General features: G+C 39.5%; 1 long non-coding RNA gene across 2 annotated transcripts in view; it reads right to left on the reverse strand.

The window, feature by feature from the left end:
* Window positions 1-10,218: 10,218 nt before the first annotated feature.
* LOC307195132 overlaps window positions 10,219-23,136 on the reverse strand; it is a 168,694-nt gene continuing 155,776 nt past the window's right edge. For both annotated transcript variants that reach the window (XR_013830722.1, XR_013830723.1), the window contains one exon: window positions 10,219-10,430. This is a non-coding gene — a long non-coding RNA (uncharacterized lncRNA). The remainder of the gene's footprint in view (window positions 10,431-23,136) is intronic.

The following is a 23,136-nucleotide window of genomic DNA, read 5'->3' on the forward strand; positions in this document are numbered from 1 at the left end:
AAGAAAGATGCGAATATTCTCAAAGTTTGAGGAACACAAACACTTTAAAAGGGTGACTTTTCTCAAAAAAACTAGAAACTAGACATATGAAAGAATTTACCCTAGTGGAAGTAGTGCAGGACTGTAACATAAGCTTATTTTTATATCATCTGGAAAATAAAGAAAAATATTGCCTTCAAAAAACTAGGATGAATGATTATGAAAAAGAACCAATTAGATATTATGGAAACACAATAAATAAACCTTTTGAAATAAAAAAATCTCAAAAGTGGGCTGAATAACAGAATAAACACAATTGAAGAGCAAATTAGTGATCTGAAAGACTGCATCAAGAAATTATCCCAAAATGTATCAAAAATGGGGGGACAAAAGCACAAAAGAAAAGTTAAAAACAAACCAACAAACATGAAGAACAGGTCTGGAAATCAACATCAATCCATTAGGGAGTCCAAATGGAGAGGATATGGAGAATGCAAGGAAACAATATTTAGTGACATAAAAGCCAAAAAATTTCTAGACCTGAAGAAAGACTTAAGTCTTAAAATTGAAAGGGCCTACCAGGGAAAAAAATATAACAACAATAGAAACAATGCTTACAAAACCCAACTCTAGACATTTCAAAGTTATGTCAAGTCTAAATGAAAATCCTAAAAGCTAGCACAGAGAAAAAAATCAGAATACCTACCAAAACATTAGAATCATATTGACACCATACTCAGCAGCAGCAGCATTGGACATAGTATTGGAACATCTTCAAAGAGCTAAGGGGAAGTAGCCTTGAGTCTCTACCTTTATATACAATGAAACTGTCACTCAAATATGAGGGCAGAGTAAAACATTTTCAGACATGTCCTCAGAAAGCATATTCCTCATAAATCTTTTCATAAGAATTACTAGAGGATATACCCCAGGAAGAAGAAAATAAATTCCAGGAGGAAACAGTTGAATGCATTAATTGTGTAATTTACAACTGATAATAAAATGACATTTTTCCTAGGGAAATCATGTTTAATTTTTTAAATTGTAAACTTGAAATTAGAATTCTATTAATATAATTTGCTCCAATTATACAATATGTCACAAGCCCATCAAGGTACACACATCAGAGGCTTGGAACCCTCTGATTAAACCAGACCATGCTCTTAGGGGAGTCCCCACTTGTCCTGATGCCAGAGAAGGGGGTGGCCAGAGTCCAGGACCAAAGCAAGATCTAAACTCTCCACATAGAAGACATGAGAACTAATGTAGCAGAGTAGCCCTGACACAGAGCCACCTCTAATATTTAACAGAGCTTCGTGAAGATCTATATTTTTAATTTCTGTCAACAACTAGTTTTTTCTCTATGCCATTTTCAAGGACTCTTCCAAGGTTAGCAGGATTTTTATAGAGTGTACATATGATAAACCAAATTGAGTATTAGCAGAATATTGAGATCCCAGAAATGCTTTGAGTTGAACTATAACTCTTTACCTAACTTTCCTCACTCTTTCCAAGTGAAGACATGAGGAGTTCTGAATTGAAACTGTATACAAGCTCCTGTGTCCCTGTCCCTTGAAGTAAAAGACTTTTGCTTTAGTCCCCCAGGTCTCCCCTGAGTCTCAAAAGGCTGGCTCAAGAGTCAATGAGGGCTTCCCTGGTGGCGCAGTGGTTGAGAGTCCGCCTGCTGATGCAGGGGACACGGGTTCGTGCCCCGGTCCGGTAAGATCCCACATGCCGCGGAGCGGCTGGGCCTGTGAGCCGTGGCCGCTGAGCCTGCACGTCCGGAGCCTGTGCTCCGCGACGGGAGAGGCCACAACAGTGAGAGGCCCGCGTACCGCAAGAAAAAAAAAAAAAGAGTCAATGATTAGGAAATGTGAAGATATAAAAACAAAGAATAGCTATTGGGCTGGGAAACTGGTAACAATTTAGACAATAAACCAGCCACATTGCAGATTCACCTAACTCCCAGTTCCCTGAAAGTTATAGAGAAAGGTCTCACACACATTCCTAAGTTATTTTTATAGGAAGCAGACCCCCACCAGAAGAAAATTGCTGACTGCAAACATGTAGACCCCCGCCCCCAGACCGGTTGAAACCAGAAGACTGGCGACGTTCGAAACTTCACCTTGATGCCAACCAGTCTGAATTGTGTGCGCTGATCACACACACTTACAGTCCCCTCTCTCACACTCCCTTTAAAAAGCCTTCCCTGAAAGTCATCAGGGAGTTTGGGTCTTTTGAGCATGAGCTGCCCATCCTCCTTGCGCTTGGCACCTGCAATAAGTGCTGTACTTTCCTTCACCCCAACTTGGCGTGAGTAGATGCGTGAGCAGAACCAAGTCCAGATTTAGTAAGAGAACGATACAATTTTTCTTTCCTTTGGGCATTGCCCCCTACTATCCAGGTGACAGATGGCCTCAAGGGAAGAGTTCTTTCTCTTAGCATCATGGTGTAAAAGCAGAAGTTTGGTAAACAAGTGTTGCTTGTAATTACTGCCCAAGTCAGTAGAATGTTAGGTTTCCCTCTCATTAATGTCATGCTGGCATCATTCCTTTGGTGGACCTCTGTTGTTTGAAACACCTGGCTCATCTCCATCATCCTGAAAGCACTGCCCCACATCTTCTCCCTTTCTCACAGCAGGAGCTGCCCTGATCCTGCCTCCCAGGCCTCAGTGATTGGCCCAGGAGATGAGCTCTTACTCTGTGGGCCAAAATTCTTGTCCAGATCTTTCTGTGCACCCCTAGAATTGAGAGAGGAGGGGGCTCTTCTTCTCTGGAAATCTGTGAGGGTGTGATCCTGGCACCAACTCTATCTCCCAGTACATGGAAGAAGAAAGTGTGCGGATGAAGGGAATGAAGCCTGAGAGACAGGGATAAGGGGCAGAGGGATGGAGTCCTGGTGGAACAGGTCCCTGGCTCCTGTGTCATTAGTTATACCCCTACCTAACCTGGATCCTGGGCCAGTAAATTCACCCTCATACCTAGCTAGTTCAAATCGACATTCTATCATTTGCAGCCAGAAAAGTCCTGTCTAGTTCAATGCCTTCCCCAGAACAGGTGCACAATAGAGGTCACTGGATCCAGAGGAGCAGGCCAATAATTACTTCAGCATGAGATCAGGCTCCGGAAGAGGAAGGTGAGTGGGCCAGAGCATCCTTCTAGGGGCACGTGTGTGGGGGCAGGGGTAGACCATGTGGGAACAATTTTGCCAACAGGAGGCAAATAACCTAGCACATGGCAGCAGCTCATGCCAACAGAGCACAGCAGAGGTGACAGGAGGTCCCAGTAGGAAAAGGTCTTTTATCCAAAAATTGAAAATGACATTTGGGGACTTCTGTTTTGAGTATTGTAGGATTGGGGACAGCTGTGAGCTTTCTATGGCTGAATATTTGATTTGCGTTGCTTTTCCTTTCTCTTATTAAGGCTCTTTTCTTACCTTGTGCCAAAATTCTTATGTGTAAGTTTCTGGGTGTAATTCCAGAGGAAAAGGAGAGAATTGATGTGCCAAACTGTTGGGCTTCCTGGTGAAGAAAGGATTCCCAGGTTTCTGGGGGAGGAATCAAGCCAAGAAGAGTGTAACCACCCAGAAGGTGATTCCAGCACTTGAGGGCACAAGAATCTCTGACCAAGGGTCACCTCTAACCTTTAGTGTGACTCTCTTTGGAGCTACATTTTGCATTCGTGACAACAACTAATACTTCCTCTATGCCAGTTTCAGTGATCATTCAAAGACTGGTGGGATTTTTATAGGAGGAATATTGTATGAATCATATAAAATTGACTATTAGAGGACAGTTTAGATTCTGGAAGTCCTTTGACTGGTCATATATTTCTTATGCACTTTTTTGCCTCCATTTCTTCATTTGTTTATAGGTGTTAATCAGCTTTGATCTGAACCAGGAGAATGGTAGAGCAATGGTTATTTAACAGGATGTTAGGATGGGACTCCTTCTGTCTCAGTTTTGAGTCAAGTGCCAATAGAAAACCAGAGTGAGTGAGAAACAAACTCGCATCTGCAGAATTTACAAAGGAAATTATAAAGAACTACTACGACTTACAGAACCCTCAACCAAATGAGAGCCATAAATAGAGAAAGTACATGAAAAGGGGAGAAAATTTGGTGATGACATTTCTTTGAAAGAGCTGTTGCCACTCTGTTCCCTACAAGAGGGAGTGAGTTCTAGCCCCATCATCTCAAGCTTTGTGGAAAAGGGTCTTATGGAATGACTTGGAGTATTTTGAAATGTGTGTGGAGGTGGGATACACAAAGACTAATGCCTGAGAAAGTTAAGGTATCCCGGTGTCAGCATCAGGAGCAGCCTGAACTTCCAGAGTTTTCTGAGCCAACAGATATGTGAGTGTTTCCTGTGGATCATATATGAGTCATATAGGAGACAGAATTAATGTGGGGTCACCTTATGTCCTGTCCAAAAGGGCCACACAGAGGGATATTCCCAGTAACAAACTGGAGGTGAATTCAGAATTCTTAGGGGCTGTAAGAGTAGTTGGAACTGGACTTCCCTAGTGGTGCAGTGGTTAAGAATCCACCTGCCAATGCAGGGGTCACGGGTTCGAGCCCTGGTCCTGGAAGATCCCACATGCCATGGAGCAACTGGGCCCATGCACCACAACTACTGAGCCTGCGCCTCTAGAACCCATGAGCCACAACTACTGAGCATACGCACCACAACTAATGATGCCCATGTGCCTAGAGCCCATGCTCTGCAGCAAGAGAAGCCACTGCAATGAGAAGCCCAGGCATCGCAACGAAGAGTAGCCTCCACTCGCTGCAACTAGAAAAAGCCCACGTGCAGCAACGAAGACCCAGTGCAGCCAAAAATAGATAAATAAATTTATTAAACAAACAAAAAAAAGAGTAGTTGCAACTGACAGCCCGGAAAAGAGCTGCAACTACCACGTGATAAAAAATGCCATCAGAGAGGGCTTCCCTGGTGGCGCAGTGGTTGAGAGTCCACCTGCCGATGCAGGGGACACGGGTTCGTGCCCCGGTCCGGGAGGATCCCACATGCCGCGGAGCGGCTGGGTCCGTGAGCCATGGCCGCTGAGCCTGCGCGTCCGGAGCCTGTGCTCCGCAACGGGAGAGGCCACAGCTGTGAGAGGCCCGCGTGCCGCAAAAATAAAAAAGTGCCATCAGAGAGGTCGACCACGGAACCTCTGAAGAGACCATGAAAACATCTTCTGGCACAAAGAGCTGGCTTTTCTCATCAGCCAGGCTCAGAGAACATGAGGCTTACAACAGTAACAATGTGAGTAAGACCTTTTCTATTCACCACTCATCTTTCTCCCCAGAGAAGGGTCACAAATTGGCTAGTAAGTGAGAATGAGGGAAGAAGAAGCCCAATGTGTGGAAAAATGGAGAAAATTCCATCCTGTCCCTCCCTCTACATTGCAGGTTTCCAGGCTCAGGCAGCTCCAAGCTAAAGAAGGGGAAAATATTTCCAGTTTAATGCTAAATTAAGTTTAGTGATTTAAATAATATCTCAGACTGGATGTTGTAACTTTTGAATTAATATTGTTTGGGGACTTCAGGTGACTCTAAAGCTGTCCATTACTTTAGAATGAGTACAAAGTCAGGGCTCTTGACCAAGTTTCCATCCTCAGGCAGGTTAGAATTAACCCCACTTAATGCATTTAAAAAATACAGTTGCATATTGAATGCACCGTCACTTAGATTTGTTTAACATGGCAGTTGAAGCAACACATATAAAACCAAACAAACGTAATACTGACTGAAATATGTGAGCAATCTTGTCAATAAGCATAAAGAGGTCATTTTAGTTATTCTCAGAATTAGTCTGGCATTCTTTCAGATGTTGTATTTATTCCTGGGCTTTACAACTTAAATCACAGTTTGCCTTTAGAAGCACGATGAGAGGACAGAAAATTAAGCCCAGGAAGAAAAGCTAGAGGACTTGGCTTATTTAACCGAGAGAAATGAAACTTCTAATGCCACCAATTCTTAAAAGTTCCGTGTCACCTAGGGTTATAAGCACCAAAGCAGTGCACCCATATGTCACAGATGAACTTTAATTACATTCCTAATATAGTGCTGCACTGAACAATCCAAAGAGCTTCAGATATGGCAATAGTGAGGAAGAAAAATCATAGAACCATCAAGTATCCACGGATCATAATTGACAGCTTATAATTAGTTGGTTGCCAACATCCATTATTTATTTATTTAGCAATTATTATATACCAGGCTCTGTAGATAAAGAGGCAGAGAGGTACAAAGTGACCAAAGAGTTAGAAAGGAATACCAAGTGGATACAAGAGGTGTGAGAGTCCCTGTAGACACTGGGACAGCCGTACAGGGGAAACTGTCTTAATCCACCTCTATTCAACTGACTAGCTAGATTGATACACCGTCTTGTTCCCTCTGCAAAACATACTGACTGAGCACTCTGAAGTGATTTCATCTAATCGCTAATATGCTATACACATCTGTTCTCATCTATTGAGTTTCTGCTGTTGTTATTGACCAAGAGTTAGTTATGTTCATTTCCCAAATTTATTTATGCTGATTATACTTATTATTGTAATGAAGAAATTAAAACAAATAATATACAATACAACAAAATATGAATATAAAAATAAGTACAATTGTTGCTTTTGAAAATGGAATTGAATGCTTTGGAAAGGTACAATAGAGGCAAGTCACTAAAAAGATCACTGTTTAATAATCCAGATTCTTAGATAGTTCTTGAAGGTTTACAACTAAATGGCAGAACGTTCCTGCCATTCTCTTAACTTTTCTACCCAAAATGCAGTGTGAATGAGCCAATTTTGTAGCTCTGTTCAACACCAAAACAGAACAAACATTGGCAGAGAACATACTGTCATCTTCTCACATAGAGGAACACCGTCAGTTGCAAAGCCATTGTCTTGGCCACCAGCTAGGAAAAGTAATACCCTCCAGAAATTCTATTATTTGTGTGCCAGTAGGGCCATATGACCATTGCAAGGCAAGTCTTTCAGCATCTCCCATCCCATACTTCATGTCAGTTCATTCATTCATTCAATTAATATTGATTGGGCTCCCACAGGGAAACTGGCAGAGAGACAATGCCTCTTACTGAATGAGCAGGAGAGAGGATCCCGTGACCCATCTGACTCCATCAGTATGCTTCAGTGGAGGAATCCTGAAAAAGGATATAGCTTGTGATATCTTCTCTCTTATGATGAAGCTCACTGTGCTGGAAGGGTTACTATCCCAAGACTGGCTTCTAGGGTTTAGCATTCAATGATTTATATCCACTCTAGCCTCTTCCTGGTGGGAGGATAGGCTTCACCACAACACAATGGAGTGTTGATTACACAGGAGCTTACACACCCCTGGGAACGGCCCCCAGCCTGACTGGTAGTGCAGAGCCAAGAAGCCCAGCCCAGGTAGTAGTAGTAGAGAGTCATCTTAGTGACTCTGAGTGTACAAAGGCACAGCTGGTTCTTATGCGTAAAGCAAATTTTATCATCAACTTCTATAGCACTGATCAATTTCTATTGAATGTTAATTTTCCATGACACTCTATGTTTATGAAATGTTGAAAAATTCTCATAAATATTCATGATAGAGGCTGTAAGATTACTGACTTTTAGTTAACTCTGTTTCTAACAGAGTTAGAAAGATGACTTAGATACATGCAGAATTATAGGTCAAACCCTTTCCAATCTCAGGAGGGGTTTTAAAGACTGAGACCTTATTCACATAGCACATATAACTTCTTTGAGACATTTTATTTGAAAAATAAATTGATATAAGGATTTGCAAATAATCTTGATAGATTTGGGAATTTAAAAATAATTCCACCTCTGAGTGTTATATGGTTCTAAATATGAAATACAATGTCTTAAATTTGGGAGATTGGGATTGACATATATACACTGATATGTATAAAATAGATAACTAATAAGAACCTGCTGTATTAAAAAAAAGAACCTGTTGTATAAAATTAAATAAATTTAATTTAATTAAAAAAAAATAGGTCCTGGGGCTTCCCTGGTGGCGCAGTGGTTGAGAATCTGCCTGCCAATGCAGGGGATATGGGTTCGAGCCCTGGTCTGGGGGGATCCCACATGCCGCGGAGCAACTGCACCCGTGAGCCACAACTACTGAGCCTGCGCGTCTGGAGTTTGTGCTCCGCAACAAAGAGAGGCCGCGATAGTGAGAGGCCCGCGCACCGTGATGAAGGGTGGCCCCCACTCGCCACAACTAGAGAAAGCCCTCGCACAGAAATGAAGACCCAACACAGCCAAAAATAAAAATAAATTAATTAATAAAAAAAAAAATAGGTCCTGAGGCTACATCCTATTTATCTCAAATCATGTGGCTACAAGTTTTTATTTTGAACAAAGATCATTAGGATAGACAAAATTAGAATGGATATTCCACCACCTCTGTGCGTTGTCTCAAGTCAGCTTTTAAAGTAGAGCAAATCAAATTGTGCTAATGTTTTCTTACTATTAATATTAATTTCAAATTCTCTTAGAGTTCTTTCTCAGTTTGTTACATGCCTATATATATAGGAATGAACTTTATTTGTAAGAACACTGGATTCTTACCAAATGTGTATTTGGTGATGGGAGGGAGGAATGAGTAGGGATAGCCAGATACTAGATACTCCTGGTGATCAGCAATCCACACCAGTTCTCTCATCTGCTCATTAATGGACTCATTCTATGCAAGTTGTGGCTTATGGAAGAGAAACAGAGGGGTTGAGGAACTCCTTTAGCTCATTCCTGACTCAGGACCTTCAAAAGAGGGATCAGAAGGAAGAGTATGCAAACACGAGCATGGACAATTAGGCTACACTTTATTCTGATGTGACCTTGCACCTCTATTTGTCTTTGCCCAGTCTCTCCTGGTTAGCCTCGTGTTACCGTGAAAATGCAAGAGTTCCTATATTTCTCCTTAGTCCCTCTTCTAGGTTCTTCCCTCCTCTGGGTGAACTCAGAGGTGCTTACTGTGGTGTCGAGGCTGTGAGGAAGCCTAGGAGGGCATGTCTGTGCATCTACTCTCCTTGAATGGAGGGGACCATTCTGGTAGGAGAAAGTACACTTGCATACACACACAAAGGACATGGAAAAGGTGATCAGGAAAACTCTAGCTAGGCAGAATTAGAGACAGGCATTTTTTAATGTGGTTGTGTGGCAGTCAGCAGTAATTGTAAGTAAAAAGAAAGAATGTATAAAACTACTGTATGGGAGCATTTGATAGCTGCCAGGGGCAGTACTACAGGTGTTACACACACAGTCACATTCTGTCCACACAATGTCCCCGTGAGGTTGGTATTTTTTTCTAGTTTGGTATTATTTTTATGGCCACAAGGCAACTAAAGGCCAGAGAGTCTACATGAGGCCCTGTAACTAAGAAAAGGAGAATCTTGACAAAAGGACAGAACAATTTGAATTCAAAATCCACACTATTGACTTATACCAGGGATTATAACTAAATGGGAAAGACTCCAAAAGCAATATTCATCCATGAAAAGATTTCTCTAATCCAAAACCATGGAGGTATTCATTAGGTTGAAACATACAATATTGACAATGTTCAACTGTCTGACTCTCAAAAGTGGCCGTTTCGTAGGGTTCAGTCTGGTATTTATAACTTCTTCTGCAGAAGATATTCATAGATGGGGGATACACTGCAAAACATATTCATATTGAGGAACCCCCTACATTTCCTATGACTCACAGACTTTTATTGTATAAAGTGAAAAGGAAAATAACCATAGCAACACAAATTCACTTAATGAAATCTATATAATTACGGCCGAAAGTTTCTATGCATTAAAAATGAAAGTTATTCCATTTGGAGGTAAAAACTGGGAACACTTTGTAATGAATGTATCAACTCTGATAAAAACTGACAGTTTGACATAGAGTAGCCCAGAATACCAAAGTAGGACAACAAAACAAGATTATCTAAACCAGGCCTAGAGAAGAGATGCTTCTCCAGCCGCTATTTGTTAGAGTTATTTATAATTTACTATGCATTTGTTCGTGACTAACTTAACTGTTTAATAACATGAATACAGTTCTTTATACACATCTTCACAATACACATCTAGTTAATTTTAGTTCATGTTTTGTCCTTATAAATTTTCAAGGTAAAAGAGTCCTTTCAAGTGCTGTGGTTGTCATTCATGCTATTGGCCAAATATGTTGCTTTTCTCTCTCTCAGACACAAGAAAATGGGAATGGCATTTCTGAGGCCCCTGTGGCTGGGTGCGCCCTGTGATTAATTCTGGCTGGTGAGTTGTGAGCAGAAGTAACATATGTCACTTCTGGGCTAAATGTTGAATTGCTGGTGTGAGACCTTCCAGAGCTCTCTTTTTCCTCTGGCATGGTGGTTGACAACATTTGATACATGGCTGCTTTCTCAGCCTAGATCCTGGGAGGGGAAGATCTGAAGTGAGGCTCTTAGCCCATCTGTGATGAATATAGACAGAAGAGACAAATAAGCTTTATTATAGTCATTAGGTCATTAGGATTTGGGGTTGCGTATTATGGAAGCATACCTTAGCCTACCCTGATTGATACAGATGTTTTGAATGACCCAACTATTCAATACATTTTTGATTCCCATTCTGAAAATTAAGATCGGGTCTATTTGGTTCGGATATTTCTACTGGTTCTGAAGGACAGACCAGAGTTACAAAATACTGCCTGAAAAGCTCATATTTCAGCATGGGTGTAGTTACCCTTTCTACCTCAAAGTAGGAGCCTTCATGTCCAATGACCAGTTCCCCAAATGAAGTACCTACTGATTGAAGCAAAGCCTTCACAAAGGTAGGAAGAGTAGAAAGCTTTATAAGAAATAAAATTTCAGAGGAAACAGAAGCTCCATCTGGGAGGGAATATTGCTCCCCCCTGCATCTACCATGGAGTCAGATGATCTCCATCCATATCTCTTATTTAATCTGCAACACTGTTAGCAGAAGAGTGTGATAACAAAGATGATGCCTAGAAAGCTAGAAGTCCAACCTAACCCATTAATATATTAGCAAGAGTTGTTCATTAACTAGAAATCCTTAGAGCCTAGAGGGAATAAAATATCTTATAAATAAATCTTAATGCAAGAAAGAGCAACTGAAGGTTCTAAGCACCGGGGGTCTACCCAAATGAACTGATCCCACACTGTGAACAGTAACACTGGAGACGTGGAGGACCAGGAAAAACTGATTTTGCTAACTTCATGATTTCACCTTGGAGAAGAGCCAGTTTTAACATTGATTCCAAATGAGGTTTTTCTTGAAAAAAAATCCCTGTAATTGGAGATGTATTATCAGTTAATGTGTTAGAAGGGGGGAAACAGCTTTTTGTTAAGATCTCTGAGTCTCTACAAATGAATTTATATATTTGCTGCCAAATATGCAGCATTTATTCCAACTGATAGAAAATTTCTGTTAAAAGGTGTAGCTTTAGGCCTGCCTCTGGAGCTTCTGTTCAGCAGAACAGCGTATCTTGTCATAATGCCTTGATACCTGCAAGTTTCAAAGTACTATTACAGGTCAGACCATGCCTAGCAATCATGTGATGAATTGGAGCATATCACAAAAAATAAAATATTTATGAAGACAACATTCATCTCAAAAAAAAGCATGGACTAAAACATGACAAACATACTTTGTTGACAAGAAAAAGTGGAGAGAGAGAAAGAGAGATTCCTTTTCTCCTCCCCACACTCACCATATCTGCCAGCAGGGATCATTGAAAGAGCTTGCCATTGCAATAGGTAATTTATGCAGCTCTTGTCACACCTCGACACTAATTCAAATTCCCTACTTGAGAATGCTGACCTTCATAGCACCAAACCAGGGAGCAGCAATCAGAAATCTCCCTTCAATCTTGCGTGGAAGAGTCACATTTAACTGTCATTTAACTGTCATTAATATAGCTTTTAGAATTTAAATTGAATAGCATATAAAATACTCCTTAACAACGGATAAGTGTAGTTTATAATTTGTTTCCTCCTTTGAATGTTTCGCTACACGATTCTGAGCCTTATGCATTGGTTTTCATTGTGAGTTCTCAGCTTTGAGGGATCGGTCAAGAAATAAGATTGTATAAAAAAACAAAGGTTAAACCTTTAGATCCTAAAAGTTTTGACTTAAATCTCATGGAATTTTTAAAAATGTATTACACTCATTTTTAACTGCCTTGGTGTAATATGTAAAATGTAATATTTTGCTGTGGCCGCCATAACAAAATACCAAAAACTGGGTGGCTTAAACAACAGAAATTTATTTTCTCATAGTTTTGGAGGCTAGAAGTCCAAGATCAGGGTGTCAGCAGGCTTGGTTTCTTCTGAGGCCTCTCTCTTTGGCTTGCAGATGGCCACCTTCCCTCTGGGTCCTCACATGGCCTTTTCTCTGTGCGAGCACATCCCTGGTGTCTTTCTGTGTGTCCTAATCTCCTCTTTTTATAAAGACACCAGTCAGCTTGGATTAAGGCCCAACCCAACAGACTCATTTAACTTAATCACCGCTTTAAAGACTGTCTCCAAAACAGTCACATTCTGACATCCTGGGGGATTAGGGTTTCAACACATGAGTGGGGTTGGGTACATAATTCAGCTCATAGCACTTAGCAAGTGTATTTCACCAAATGAAATACATTGTAGCCTTTTTTTTGATTACTCAGGATTAAGCTTTGAATGTTCATGTATTTTTCTGTGGCATTGACATCTCTAGAAAGAGTGAGGAGTAAAGGGGGTTATAAAATGTGCTTTTCAGAGAAGTCCCTAGAGTTCTTTTGTCACCTGAAAGTCCTAGGACTTTGCTATGGGCCAAATAACTAGCCCATAAATAACACAGCAATCACTAGCCACATGTGGTTATTTATATTTAAATTAATTAAACTTAAATAAAATTAAAACTTCACCTCTTCATTTGCACTGGCCACAATTCAAGCGTTCAGTAACCACCTGTGGTAGTGCCACATAATGGGTAGTGCAAACACTGAACATTTCTAAATTTATCACAGAATTCTACTAGGCTGCCCTGCTGGACTGTTACTATTGTCCTGTTGACAGGAACTCACCCCTTTTGGCTCTGTGATACCCTCAGGAGACCTTGACACAGCTGGAGTCTTGGAGAACTGCCCCCGTTTTAGCTGCTGTTTCTTTCCTTTTGTCTTCATCACATTCATCGCATTCCCTCACTGCCATTGTTTTTGGTCACTGCCTTTACTCTTTAGCACATTTTCTCCTAAATCCTCTCTCTTGCCTTTTAATTTCCTGTTGTTTTTTTTCCTTACCACCCATTTCTTTGTCTTCATCTGCTCCTATCCTTTTTGTTGATGGAACGGTGAATTTTGCTCTGAAAGGTTTTGCCAGAGAATGAGAAATCTCCTCACTTCTAATCAGTAAATGCCATTCATCATCATGTCTTTGGCCTCTCTTGGCATTTTTATTGGTGTTTCATTCAGATACATCTTAGTGTAAGTGGGCCTGTTGCCTGACAGTGGATAAGATGGAGCCACTTAGTCTGTCTGGAAAGCACAGCAATCACAGGAAGTTTCCTGTTACGCTTCTACTATCATCTCTTGGGAGGTGGGCTAGCCTAATAGTTGAGGACTTTGAAGTCAGCCTGCCTGAGTTCAAATTGTGGGGTCATCACCTGTTAGTTATTTGGCCCCGACCAAATGTCTTAACTTCGGTTTCTTCACCTGGGTTGTGTAAGATTTACAACTTCATATGTTCCTACTGCCTTGACATCCGACAGGCAGGTTCTGAGCACCCGCCCAGGTGACCAGGTGCACCAGTGTGATAAGGCTGACCCCTGTGACAGGTTCCCCTCTTGCCTCCCCTAACCGTGACCTATGATGTTCAAATGCACCAGTGAAACCCCCACTTGCCTTTTGCTCATGTACCCTACCCTGAGCCCCCAACTAACCAGAACATGAAATAACCCCTGTGTACAGGAAGACTTAATAGTTCATGATTCTTCTAGGTGAGTGTACATGAGGAGAGAGTCAAGCAATCACTTTATCTCAAGTTGACATTCATTTGATACCCACAATACACTAAAGAAATATACCTGGCATTTTGAAGTATATAATAGAAATATAAGAAATATCTTCATCTTCAAATGGTAATAGCACACTTAGGCAAAGGAAAATAACGAAATAGTGTTGAAGAGTTTATGTTTAAATGACAAAGTGAATAGTAGAGCATTAAATGATATAAAAGCTTATTAATAGAGGACATTAATGAAGTGAGGAATAGTTAGAAGTATAGTCATAAGAGTTGCTGATATGTGAGTGTACCTCAAAAATGTGTAGCATTTGATTAGGTGAAAAGAAAAAGACCATTCTTTTTGGTAGCAAAAAGTATTATGAATAGACCGCAGAGGCAAGAATAAGCCATGGCTGTCCTGGACTGCATGCAAAATAGAGGGCAGGATCACACTGAGAAATCCCAGAAGATAAGGTTTTGGGATAGCAAGTTAAAAGAGGACCTTCAATGCCAGATTAATATTTCTTTCTCTGAAAGACAAATTCTCAATAAGTCTTTACTCCAGGTGCCTAAGCATGACTCCCTGACAAAGTCATAGAAATGTTCCAAATGATTCAAAGTGCCTGTTGTAATGCAGAGTATAAGTGTCAGGTATTACAGTTTTTTAACAAGTGCCTCTTCTCAAAATTAATAGTCTGGGATAGAGAGCTGTATCTCCTAGAATATACTCTCCTTAGTAGCACCTCAGATACCAGTTAGTTTTGTCCAATTTTGCTTTATCCATCTTAACATTTCTCTTAAATTCTCATCTTTTTCAGTTTTATTTTCCTATTTGTTTCTTATCCAGCTGCCTTTTCACCATATGTCTCCCTTAGCATCTAGAGACATCCAAGGGCATTTTTAGCTCCAAACTGAAGAAATTCCTTCTCCCTGATTCATTTATTCAGCAAATATTTATTGAACACCTTCAGTGTTCTGAAAAACTAGTCTAACTGCTTGGATAGATTAGTGAACAAAACAGATAAGTCCCTACCTCAGATGGCTTTCATTTTGGTTAGTAGAGAGAGACAATAGAAGTAAACCACAAGAGATACTCATTATTATCCCATTTTGCAGGTAAAGAAACATATTCAGAGAGATACATGAATTTCCCAAGATTATACAGTTACTGAATGGTAAAATAAAACTAAAACTCTTTCGTCTTCAATCACAGTACTCACTGTGAAGTAACTGACTACTAAAATGTAGAAATACAACTTTTCAGTTGGCTTTTGGCATCTAAGATGCACATCTTTTTGCTCTCACCAATTCTATTCATTCTCTATGTCTTGGTTTTGAAATATTGGAGCTAGTTTGTTTCAAACGCTCGATGGGAAGTAGCATGAAGATCTCCAGGGTTTGAGTCTATTACTAATCCTTAACCTCTGGAAAATGCACATATTGAGAACAGGTGGTATTTTGATCTCTGATCATGAACTCATTGACCACTTAGCTCCACACTTGTCAGTTACTGGCCATCAGTACCATGGACAGCTGCTCTCCTTCCAGACTGATTCAAACAGATTTTACAGAAAATATTGCACAGTCTTCTGTTTCTTGCACTTTAAGTATCCTATGGCTATTATGACAATTGTTTAAACATTTTTCTATAATTCATCATTCAGAACATTTATTACCTCTACATTCTCAATTAGGAAGCTGCAAATAGTGCATGAGAGTCATTTGAAATTAACATTCCAAACAGAACATCTGGGGTTTTTGTTGTTGTTGTCGTATGTATGTGTTAACCAAATAGTAAAATTTACACATTCTATAGGACATTATGTTATATTTTTATTATTACACTATTTCTGTTTACTGAGCATGGTTGCCTTAAATGAATTATCAAAATATTAAAGTTCAAACAAATATTTGGATGTAGAAATCAGATGACAACGAAATCCCTTGATCTAAGTACACTCTATAAATATGAACGTTCTCAGCATCATTTCACTGGCTGGCCTAAGATTATAATTTAGGTGACTTCACTGCAGTGAGATTATTAAATAAAGCCATTGCAAAAGGGAGGCCAACTTCCCAAAGTAGAAAGGACTGTTTACAGAGAAACTCAGGAAATGAATGCAAGATAATTGGTTTTCTTCATTTTTGATTTGGTGATGGCTAGGGAATTCTTCATTATTTGTAAGTGGAGAAGTAGACTTTCATGTTGGCATTTTGATAAATGATAAGAATTAGTGGAGAGAAAGCCTGTGAATGTCAAGCAAGAACTTCTATCAGTTACTGCATGGTCATTCATTTCTGGAAGGAATGCTTTTCCAAACAACCCATGCTATGGTCTGACCTTTGTGGTTGGCTGTGGTGTGATTTACACATAGAAGAACTGATGTTTGTAACTTTTAGAATGCAGGTACACATGCATATAAATCCTTGCTGAAAGATAGGTAAATAAGCTAGTCAATGCAAAAGAAAGGAAGAAAGGAAGGAAGGAAGGAAAGAAGGAAGGAAAGGAGGAAGGAAGGAAGGAAGGAAAGAAGGAAGGAATGGAGGAAGGAAGGAAGGAAGGAAGGATCTTATCTTCCATTGTGGAGAAACCATAGTAGCAAAATGAATGAAATCAATTTTCTTATTTCTGCAGTGTCATCTAGTTTCATGTGCATTATGTGTACAACAAATGATTTTAAGTACCAATATGTGTCAGGCACTATTGAGAACAGTGTAAAAGTTGTTATATAACCTGCAAAAATGTTTTTGCAGCCCTGAAATCTGTTTCTTTCATCTACTGGTTGCTTTGATAGAGTAGACAACTGACCATTTCCAAGGCTGGTGATGCCCTTGCATACGATCAGCATCTCAGAGAGGGCCTTCAATCATCCTATAACCTAGAGGGGCAATATGACCATGAATCAGCTGTGGGATTGGGCACTAGGATGTCATGACTGTGTTTATGCACTTGAGCTTTCCTGCAAGTAGTGCCAGTGAGGACTTGTGGTGACAACTGAAAGCAGAAATTAAAGGGGATTGATCTTTCAAGCAGTTCAAAGTGTAGAAATGCCATCCATTGATTCATGGCACAGCCCCAGGGAGGGGGGCAAATATGAACAGAAGTCATTTAGAAAAAGCAAATACCTTTGACTTGGTTTGGAATAGTAGAGCTGTTTCTTCCTAGCCATGACCCTTTGACAGGCCCTAAAACTCCCTGAGGTCTTGAGACCTCAGGGAGTTTCTTCATCTGCAGTCATACCTACCTCAATACCCCACTGTGAGGATTACATAAAACTGTTTGTGTGAAAGCACTATGTAAATTCTAAATCACTCTAGAAATATCATGGGAGATAGTATATGCCTGAGAGATAAGCAGAAAGGTTAAGGTATAAATAGGACAGTGTTTCTTTGCATTTTTTGTTTCATTACAAAATGCACTGAAAATTTCAGGCCTCCGCTTTTACCACGGCTTTTAAGTGACATGCAATATGGGTGGAGAGTCTGGAAATATCAAGTCCAAATATCCATTACAAATTTTTGTCAATGCATACAGTGGAGAAAAAGGAATGAAATGATGGAAAATTCTTCTGAGTCCATTTCATTTATTTATCTTAGGCTAACAAGTGATTGCGTATAGAAATGTGTGTGTGTATCTGATGCTTATATGTGTGTGAGTGTGTGTGTATGGCTACGTGTGCATGTGTGTGGTGTGTATGCTTAAGTATATATGTGTGTCTGCTGTGTCTGTGATTTATGTGTTTGCATGGTTGTGGTATCTGTTTCTGTGTGTGTGTGGTATATGTGTGCCTGGTACCTGTGGCATGAGGGTGTGCGTGTGTGTCTTTGTATGTATGTGGGGAGGTCTTCTTGTGGGACATGTGTGTGGCAGTGTGTGTGGCCACGTCTGATGTGAGGCTCTGGAGTTGACATTTTAATTAAATTCAAATGTTCTACAGGAACAGGATTTCCATGGATCCACATCATTTTTTATTCTGGTGTCACAACTTGAATTCTACTCATTTCCCATGTCCTTGGGCCTAAAGTTGCCCTGGCCTAGCAACCGTAAACAGTCAACCTCGAAATTAAACATGAAGGTTTGACCTTTTTTCTCCCATTCCATAAAGGATGTATAAGAGCTAAATACTAAGACTGTGTGAATAAAGCCTTTCCTAAATGTTCCTGAAAAATATCCTAAACTTTTATCACCTTCAAACCAAATAGTTAATTTAATAGTTGATTTAATTCATGCAAGGGGAAAGACAACTGAGAGAATTTAGCAGACATTTGTTTAACATGTGTATTTTTCAAATTTCTACTGAATAAACATTAAAATGATACGGGGCTCTAACTTTTCTAGAAGATGGTTTCTTTTTCCATTCTCTTTCTCTGATTTATTTCCTGGAGTAAATAACTATTGATTGATAGTCTTATAGCATGAAGTAGTAAAATGATGCACTTAACACTTCTAGCACTAAAGAAAGAGTTTAAATATATTTCTTGATAGTAACCATTCCCTCTTTTATTTTAAAATTCGTATTTCTGAAAATTACATCCTTCTGATCTCAAGTGGCATCCTATTCAGCTCTCATGCAACAGTAAGCACCGAATTGAGGTAGAAAGTACATGCGCAGAGTTTATTTTTTATTAGCGATTTTTAAAGGGCACCATAGAAAGTAGTCAACAGAAAGTATGACTTAGACTGTGCATTTGTTTGAAACATTAGGCAAAGTAAATGGAGCTCCTTTACTGATTTAACCATTGTATAGACTGGTGGCTTTACCCTTATTATATCAGTATCCAAGATCATACATTCTTTGGTAACACTGTACCAGTGACTGATGTAATATTTCCAAAATCCTTGTAGCCTCAAGAAAGGTCAGAAAATGTCCTCAAGATAGACCAGCGTAAATATTCCTAGCCTAGGATTTCCTTTCAGTTATTGCAATGTATACATACACATTAATACACGTTCATTAGGAAATCAGATATTTTCTATGTGGTATTGTCGAGATGAACTACCAAAAGATCATATTCCTTTGTCCTAACGCATTGCTGATTCTGTGTGTGTGTGTGTGTGTGCACGTGTGTGTGTGTGCATGCATGCATGTTTGTTGTATTATTTCACCCTTATTCTTTACTCTGTTTTCAACTATGACTACTGCCAAAGATACCTTGGGGTCCAAACCTATTTTCCAAAACAAAACTATTTTCTATATCTTTTGATAAACAAATTGATGACTTCTATAAACTCAATAAGTACATTTTCTTCCCTTATTTAAACAACCAATTAAAGGGTTAGAACAAACACAAAAAGGCTTAACTATGGTGTGTATACTAAGGCTAACATTCTGGCTGCCAAATGGCAAAAAGCATTAGCAAGTCCCATCAATGGGACAAAATATTCATTACTTATGCCTGGTGGGCATAGATAAAGAATGCAGGCCATTAAAAAAGCTAAGTTTCCATTTTCTTCATACCAGACAGTCTAGGGGATACATCTTCCCAATTTCCTTCACTGCTCTTCAATTTTTCTTCAAAATAAAAATCTAAAGATAAATATTCATAAAACTGTTGGGAAGTGGTAAATGAAGGTAGTTTCAAATCCCAAGGCACAAGTGCAGTAATTTGTTCTGTGGTGAACGGAGCAATGACACTGGGTTTCATTTTACTCAAGTCCTTCATCTACATCTACAGATTTTATAATTTCCATGTGTTCATACTAAGAGATGCTTCTCTGATTTTTTTTTTTTTTTGCCATACGCGGACCTCTCACTGTTGTGGCCTCTCCCGTTGCGGAGCACAGGCTCTGGACGCACAGGCTCAGCGGCCATGGCTCACGGGCCTAGCCGCTCTGTGGCATGTGGGATCTTCCCGGACCGGGGCACGAACCCGTGTCCCCTGCATCGGCAGACGGACTCTCAACCACTGAGCCACCAGGGAAGCCCTTCTCTGATATTTTTAACACCTGAGGGTCACAAGTGTTTTGGAGATTACAACGTGATTATTGGTTGATTGTTAAGAACACCAGTTCTTTCTCTCCCCACCCACTTACAGTTACCCCTGAATCATGTGCACACACCTCATTTTTTTCCTCTAAAGGATCCACATGGCAAAGACAGACAAGCTACCAACTAAATCCGTTTTCCTGTCTTCTTGGGCTCACAGATCGACTGTATTTCTCAGCTTCCCTCATAGCTAAATAAGGTTATCTGACTAAATTCTGGCCAAAGTAGTGTGGGGAGAAGTGATGACACCCATACCAGGCATGGCCCATAAATACCTTCAGTGGGATCCTCCACTCTCTCTCTTTTTCCCCATCTGCTAGCTCTATTGATACCAGGTCCATCTAGGAATCTATGTGTTGAAAATGGTAGAACATTTGTCAGCCTGAGTTTCTGAATAGCTGTGTGGAGCAGAGATTCTTTTCTACCACAGATTAGACTTCATATAAACAAGAAAAAATTGTCACCTGTGTTAAGCCATTGAGATGCCAGCATTGACTGTTATAGCAGCTAATATTATCTTAACCCACACAATAGACCACACTCAAATGAAACTAATAAATGGTTCACCTAGTGCTTGGTACACAGAAGATGCTTAATAAATTGGAGTTCCTATTATTATATAAATATAGGAAAATATTATTTGACCTATCTTGATTGCACAAGCCTCTATAAGATTGCAGCATATTATAATAGTAGGAGACAGAGGCATGCAGCCACATGGGGTTCTGCTTTGCTGTCATTCATGGAGGTTTCAGAATCTATTATAAGTAAAATGGGAAAATAAATACAAATGGGCACAGTCAGGGTTAATATCCAGCCCCTTTGTGGTGCATTTTATATAGTAAGATACTAATAATTTCTTTTCCATTGCACCGATGAAAATAACCATAAATGCCTCCATTCTCCAGCCATTAGGTTGTGATGTGGTAACTTCTGCAACAGACTGTCCAGAAGCCTGAATGGCCATGGTGAACCTAGGAGCTTAATTAGAAGCAAGGGCTTCAAATACAAAAATATAATTTTATATTAGTAGCAGAAAACAGTTGTTATGGTTGACCTTTAAATCATATCTAAGTATAAGGCCCCCAACACAAAAAATAGTACATAAAGTCATAATTGAGAAAATGTCAAAATTCATAGCTTATTTTCACTTGGGAGAGGCATTTTGTCAAAAAACTGAAATACTTCTTCCGGGTTTGGTTGTGTCAGATAAGCTAAATTCACACAAAGTGAACATTCAGTGTTAAAGTTTCCTTTCTTTACAATATATTGCATTGGAAACATAGAGCAGCCATTGTTGTCTTAACACACCATCTCTGTGTGTTCAAACAGAGGTATTAGGGTTAGGGTTAAGGTTAGGGTTAGGCTATTAGACAAGAGCCTTTTTGAACAGAAGTTTTAAATGCATTGACCTATTAGACGGGAAGATTATTTTTGACAAACCAGGATTTTTCACTTAAAATAACAAAGCAATTATCCAACAGACTCTGCAGTTTGGCTATTATTTACCATTCCTTGACATACAACTGGTTCCCCAAAGGGAAGTAATACACTGTTGTTTGAATTTGTTACTATAACATGTATTGCTTTTTTGTGGTGTAAACTTTTTATTGACATGTAACACATATAGAAGAGTGTACAGATCATAAATACGCAACTTGAATTTTGCAAAGCCAATCCACCAAAGTAACCAGTACTCAGATTGAAAATAGGACATTATCAGCATCCTAGAAGCTTGTACCTCCTTCCAGTCATTAACTGCTTCGTCCCAAGCATAACAACTGCCCTGACCTCTCAAACTGCTAATGCTTTTGTTTCTTTTTGAACTTTATGTAAATGGCACCATACAGTAGCTTTAATATATATTGGCTGTTTTCCAAAGTGATTGCACCTAATTATACTCCTATCAGCTGTGCATGAGAGTTCCAGTTGCCCCCATCCTTACCAAGACTTGATAGTGTTCATATATTACTTTAATAATAATGACAATAATAAGGATGGTTTATAATTATAAATGCATCTCAGTTTGGAGGGAAAATAGGAGACAGACCATTTATAAGAAAATATAGTAAAAATCATACTCAAGACCCCAACTATTTTATTTGAATTTTTAAAAAATGTATTATGAATATGTTTACACATATAGAAAATTAGAGAAAATCATCTATATTTAATAATAGCTAACATGTTACCATAATGCTTCAACTTTTTTTGCTGAAATATTAAATTACAGGTATTAGGACATTTCAACCTAAATATTTCAGCATACATCTCTAAAAAGAAAAATTTCCTACAGAACCACAATGCTATGATGACATCCAACAAAATTTACAATTCCCTTGTAACAGCCAATATGTAATCTCTATTCAAATTTCCCTTACTTATTTAAAATATATCTTTGACAGTTGATTTATTGACCAAGGATTTACTCAAGGACCATGTGTTCCATTTGGTTGTTATGTTTCTGAAGTCCCTTCATCTGAGTCCATGCTCCGCCCCAATTTTTTAATGACAACAACTGATTTGTTGAGTCAACAAAGCCAGGTGTCCTGTAGGATATCCCACCTGCTGGATTTACCTGTTTCCTCACAGTCTCACTCAGCTTGTTCTTCTATCCCGTGGATTCAAGTAAACTGAAAGTTAGATCAAGAACGCTTCACAGAGGGGCAGCAACCTTCACATCTCATTGCCCAGGAGGCAGACACCAACTCGTATCTCACCATCAGAGATGCTAAGACTGATCATTGGGTTAAGATGGTGACCCCCAGATCTTTCATTGTAAAATTACACATTTATCCTTCCAGTCTTCAATTAATCTGGAGAATGACTCCAACTATCTTTATATTAACAAAAAAAAATATTTTAAGGAATATTAAGATTAAGATGTTCCCTGGCAAAATTGTCAGGAGTTTATCTACAGTATATGTTTCCCCAAATTTCGTCTCTTTGACCCTTCTTTTTCTTCTTCCCCAACACCTCCTATGCTCCCTCCTTACTTCCTAGGTGTATAGTGGTGCTAGAGAGAAGATGACAACTAGGTAGGAAAGGTATACCAGAAGAACTCTGGCTCTAAACTCCTAAATACAACCTCCACAGGCTGGGAAAAGATATGAACATCCTTTTGCATTTATTGCCTGTGCAGTGGTCTTCATTCTCAAGATGTTTTACAAACATGGTTTGTTGGAGCAAA

This window comes from Stenella coeruleoalba (assembly GCF_951394435.1).
Source record: "Stenella coeruleoalba genome assembly, chromosome: 12".
Lineage (NCBI taxonomy): Eukaryota > Metazoa > Chordata > Mammalia > Artiodactyla > Delphinidae > Stenella > Stenella coeruleoalba.